Source organism: Heptranchias perlo, chromosome 10, assembly GCF_035084215.1.
Source record: "Heptranchias perlo isolate sHepPer1 chromosome 10, sHepPer1.hap1, whole genome shotgun sequence".
NCBI lineage: Eukaryota > Metazoa > Chordata > Chondrichthyes > Hexanchiformes > Hexanchidae > Heptranchias > Heptranchias perlo.
Genome location: NC_090334.1, coordinates 46,486,629 through 46,492,628, shown reverse-complemented (window position 1 = coordinate 46,492,628; position 6,000 = coordinate 46,486,629).

Here is a 6,000-nt window from a genome sequence, read left to right as displayed (position 1 = left end):
GATTCAATATCTAATCTATTCCATACTGAAATGCCTGCATTAACTCCGATACCTATCCACTCAGCTACACTCCTTTTATGTATTTTATGGCTTGGTTTGTGAGGTTGTGGGGGCCATGCTTGGTTTAAATCCCAACCTGCATTTTGTTGGTGAAAGTTATGTATTATCTCCTGCAGCAGTGCACAATGCAATTTATTGTGGGCCTGTTGACATAGCCCTGATAGAAAGGCTATCTCTGATAGAGATATCAACACCGGTACCAACTCATAATGGACATCATTACGAACTCCTTGCCAAGTCAGGATAATGACTATCAAACATTATATAACCATTCATGAATTTAAAAAGTCACCAGACCGTTTCCGGGTCCTGGATTTAGTATTTGGCAGGGTGGCTCCCTATCCTTGGTCCCAATTTCATTGTTAACTCAAAGGAATCCAACCTTGAATTTGGAAATCCAAATTTCTATGTCCCCCTTTGTTTTAATTCCAATCCCTCTGATAGGTACCAGTGTGTTTAACTCTATCCGGATTATTCATTAATCAGTCGGTTTCTCTATGGAGCATGTGTCAGTGACCTTGTTAAAAGTTCTCACTCTCTTGGGCCACATTAATCATTTCATCTCCCCCTGCATGACCCCTAGAGGAATTTTACTTTTCAATACAATATTTTGATTAACCTTAAAACATAGATTAAACATTCGCAACCTGGTCCAAGTTGCACATTTAACACATTTTTGTTTATTTTTTCTAAACTCTTCTTGGACCACGTTTATTCCCAAAATATTTGAATCCATTTTATCATTTCAAAATTATCCCATTTCCAGAGAGCAGTATTATTGGACTGACAGGACTTGTCAATGCACAATTTTATTTCCCCAAAATACTCCCTCTGATACATAAAACTGGACAGGAACCACTTAGACTAGATTCCTTTTGTTTTAAGTTAATTTGATCAGCCCCTTAAAATTTTAAGTAAATTTTCCCTTCTCGAGTGCTTGAACAGCAACTCATATCAATTATAATTGTCTTACCAATTACAATTTCATAAAGAAATTATAACCAGGCTCAGTGGTTTTACAGAAAAGACAGAAGTGCTTGAAATGACTTTTAATTATTCCTATATCTCCCCCTCCTCAAGCGCGCTGTCAGAAAAAAACAAATAATTGGTTAAAACTGAGCCTTCGAGAGGCAAAGTCTCAGTCCAAATGTCACCATTTGTGACTTTTGATATCTGCCGATGTGTGTGGATAAGGTCTCAAACTCCTCACACCACTGGCTCGCTTCTGAACCAACACTTCTGCGGTCCCAAAAGCCATAGTTCCCTGTGTAAAAGAAAAATGGGAAATTCATTGTGGCTCTTCTTGAGAGCCCGGGGGTTAAAAATAACAAACAATTCATTACATTTCTTCTGACACCCTTTAACCTGGGACCAGAGAGGAATCCACTCACGTATCTGTGAATGAATCTCATTACCTCACTCCAGGAGGAATAGACAGCAAAGGGAGCACAAAAATAATGCCCACTATTTCCTTCTATCACGTGGGAAAATATCCACTTAAATTAAGAAACTTAAAAATCCTATACGCTTATCTAAAGCACTACGACAATACCACTAAATGATCTATTTTAAAGAATAACCTCTTTAAACTGAAAAATGCGTCCAGAGGAACATGGGAGAGTTAGGGTTACGGTTAGGGTCAGCTAGCTTTTCTGTCACTCCCAAAGTTTTCTTTCTCTTGGAAGTCACTAAGGGATAATAAAACTGCTTAAGAGTCAGTAAATGGACATGCTGCAAGCTCATGGGGTGGGGGAGGAGTCAATCACAATAGCAGGTTTCTTTAGCTGTAATCCCTTTAAAACACAAGTGCTTTAAAGAAGTTCAAATTGATCTTTTCCCAAAAAAGTCTTTGTGCTTTTATAACAGTGGAAACTTGCACAAAGATTCTATACAATTAAACTTTAGAGAATACAATTTAGCGTCTCTGACTTTCAATTTTCAAAATATGAGCCATTAAGGCATAAAAGATTTACCAATTTTGTCCGTTCGTAGTAATTGAAAAACTGTTAAAACAGCAGAAGTCGATAAAATTTCCTGCTATTAACTTTAAACATCCTATGAAACAATTCAGAAGTAAAACCTAACCACTCCTCCAGATTATCACAGAGATAGCAAAGATCTTTTAACCAATCATTCTGTTTTTCCCTTCATGGTCAATTACAAGATCTAAGGGTCAGTTTGCTAACAACTATCACATTTCATAACCAAGGTGATTAAACACAAAGGCCCCGGTTTTCGGATGACGGAGTGGCTGCGTTGGGGGCGGGGAGGTTCCGAAAATCACTAAAATCCGGAGCCGGTTCGGAGCCCGGCTCCAACCCACTGACGTCCGGGTTCCCCAGTGACGCGTTCGGGTGTGCGCGCCTCCCAAATGCAGTCGCCAGGTAGTCGCAGACAGCTGCAGCCTCCTTCATGCCGAGCATCTCCTTACCTGTCACTGTCAAAGTCACCACTGCTCTCAACTTCTTTGCATCCGGATCATTCCAGGGTGCCACCGAGGACATGGCCGGGATCTCTCAGTCACCTGCACAAAAGTGCATAAGGCAGGTCACCAACAGTTTGTTTCGCAGGGCCTCGCACTACGTCAACTTCTCCATGGACGACCTCAGCCAGACGGAGAGGGCAGTGGGATTCCACGCTTTGGCTGGCTTCCCATGGGAACAGGATGTAATCGATTGCACCCATATAGCAATACAAGCACCTCCACGCAAGCCAGGACTGTTCAACAACAGGAAGGGCTATCAATCCATCAACAATCAGCTCATTTGTGACCACCGCAAGAGATTCCTTCACATGTGCACCAGATACCCTGGCAGCTGCCATGATTCCTTCATCCTCCGGGAGTCCAACATCCCGCCCCTCTTCCACGCACCGAACACCCGCAAGGGCTGGCTCCTCGGGGACAAGGGATACCCCCTGTACACGTGGCTCATGACACCTCTGAGGAAACCCACCACCGAGCAACAGCATCGATATAACGACAGCCACATCGCTACCAGGTCTACAATTGAGCATGCTATAGGGCTGCTCAAGATGCGCTTCAGGTGCCTTGATCATTCTGGGGGAGCACTACAATACACACCAGACAGAGTGAGACGCATTATAGTCGTGTGCTGTGCCCTGCACAACAGAGAGGGGTGCCGCTTGAGGAGGCCTCATCCACATCTGCCACCCACATTGAGGAGGAGGAGGCGGAGGAGGAGCAGCAGGAGCAACCCATGGGCAGAACAACGATTCACCTGGCTGCTCGTGAGGCCAGGGAGTCACTGATATGTGAACAGTTCTCCTAACATCAGACAGTGTGAACAGTCCAGTTCTCACCACCTGGAAAGAGCAGCACCCACACCAACCCCCCCCCCCACCCCTCCCCGCACTAAACAGTCCAACAACTACACATAGGCCCCCTGTAGAGTGACCCATTGGGTGGCATCAAGTGTGGGCGTTCATGGTGAACCTCATGAAAGGGCCTTATTACAGAAGCCAGTCAAGCATGACCAAGACGTGGCAGTAGTGGTGACAATAATAATATTTAATGTGTGTTTAACAAAAAGCAAATATAAATAAAAAACATGACCAACCGTCAAACACCCTTGTGCATCCCCTTTGTTCTTACAAAACCTTCGCCTTTCGCTTCCGACTGCTTCTACGTGATGCATCCCCTGTGGCTGCAGCAGAGGTAGTGGCAGGTTGCTCTTGTTCATGCTCTGACAGATGAGATGCATTGGGCGACGCCCTCTGGGTTTTGGTGCCCGTGAGGGCCCCTCCAAAGACTGCTCCATCTGCACCTGTGCAGGGGCAGTCGCAGCCACCTGGAGAGGAGGCAGCATTGCAGGTACAGGTTGAGAGGGGGGCAACGGGTGAGACGTGGGAGCGCTTTGAGTGGCGTCCCCACTTCCATGTCCTCTTTCGCCATCATCCCTCCCCTGGGCTAGGCCCACACCACTCCTACCAATCTGCTGGACGACAGTTTGGAGGACACGTGTGAAGCCTTATAAGGCCAGTGCTGGAGTATCTACCTGCCTGTTTAAGGTGGCAGATTGTTGTTTACCCTGAGTCCGAACAGCTGTTGTCAGGGCCTGAATGGACTCATTTGTGAGCCGTGCTTGAAGCTCCATGGAGGCTAGCCTTCCCTCCAATGCAGTCATTCCCACACTTACCCGCGATACTATCTCAGAGATGCCCTCATGTCCCTGTGACAGTATCTCAGAGATTCCCTCCCGTACCTGTGCCACCATTCCACTCATGCAAGAGTTGGACTCCTCCATCCTCTGCGCGATTGTGGAGAGTGCGCGTGGCACTTGTTCCAGCACCTCACAAATGTGTTGCTGCCCCTCGATCATTCTCCTTTTAAAGGATGGCCCCCAGGGTTCAACATCTGTGTCCAGCTGAGCAGAGCCTGGAGAGGTGTGCTCCCACTGACGCGGACTTTCCACAGCTGCCCCATGCCACCAGTGTCTGCTTGTGCTCACGTGTGTGGTAACTCACCATGTGCGACCCCAACTAACTGTGGACTAGGACCCACCGAGGTGTATGTATTTGCGCTGGTGGATGGCTTGCTCAGATGTGACGGTGCACCCTCAGAGGCCGGCAGGTCCTCTGAGGAATCGCCCTCCACCGTCACAGCGGTCGCTGAAGGCCCTGTAAGAGAACAGAAGGCAATATCAAGCAGATGTTGAGGTGCTGAAGATGACAAGGCATCTTAACATCAATTCATACTGTGTGTGCTGAATGTTAAAGTTCTGTCACCAGACGTTGGTTGGGTGCCAGTCTCGGTGTTCCCGACGGACAGGCACTCGAGGGTGCGGCACAGCTCCAGCGCCTTCTGCTCCGTGTCTGTGAGGACGACTATCTGTTGCAGTCCCCCTCTGGTCCTCGCCCTCTCCCGTCCATTCTGGGCTCTCTTCTCCTATAAAGGGAGAAGGTACGGACACATGAGTTTGGGTGCGGCTGCCCGTGAAAGAGATGCAACAATGAGACAGAGCCATAACATTGTATAAGAATTGGGTTGAGTGGTAGTGGAAGGGTGAGTAATGGGGAGGTGAGGAAGTGCTGAGGAAGTGCAGGTAAGTCGAGGATGAGCTTTGAGTGGGTGTGAGGAGTGATGTAATAGAGTAATGTTGGCAGTGCAGTATGAGTTGCAGGTTGGGGGCGGTGACGGAAGACTGAATGTAGGAGAATGAGTAAGTGTACTCACTTTGGCTGATCTAGTTAGGTCATTGGAGCGCTTCCTGCACTGGATCCAGGTGGGGGAGATGTTGCTGCTGCTGGTGACCTCCTGCCGCCTCGAGGCAGACCTTCTTGGTGGCAGAGGCAGTCCACTTCCTCCCGTCCGCCAGGTAGAACACATCCCTCCTCCTCCTCACCCCATCCAGTAGCACCTGGAGTGAGGCATCACTAAATCTAGAATCAGCCTTTCTTCTGTGCTGCTCCATTGTGCTGTTTGGGTTTTTGCTGCAGGAGCAGCCATTGGAGGACTGCCCCTTTAAGTAGAGCTCCTCCAGCTGACAGCCTGTGATGTGGGTGCGCAGTCTGCCCACTGCGCAGCTTTCGGAAGGCAATCCCGGAAGCCACGTTACGTGGTTTCAATTTACCCGCGATCGCGTGGGGAATGGACAGATTTTATTGGACGGGTTACCCACGTGCCCGATTACCCCCCTCACTGTCATCCCGCCTCCCTGCTAATATCGGGGCCATAGAGTCACTTTAAATGTCTCAATATTTTAACACATCAATTTACATTCACCTATACTCAATACAACATAAAATTCAAATCATTAACGCATTTAAGAAATTCAAAATGTCAATTTTCATGTGATAATCTCATGTCCGGAATTTGAGATACTCACATTGTTTTAGAAGAACCAGAATTTTATGTGGCCACAATAAAAGTTTGGTTTTCACAATTTAATAGGTTAGTTAACCTCGATAGCTCCAATTTTA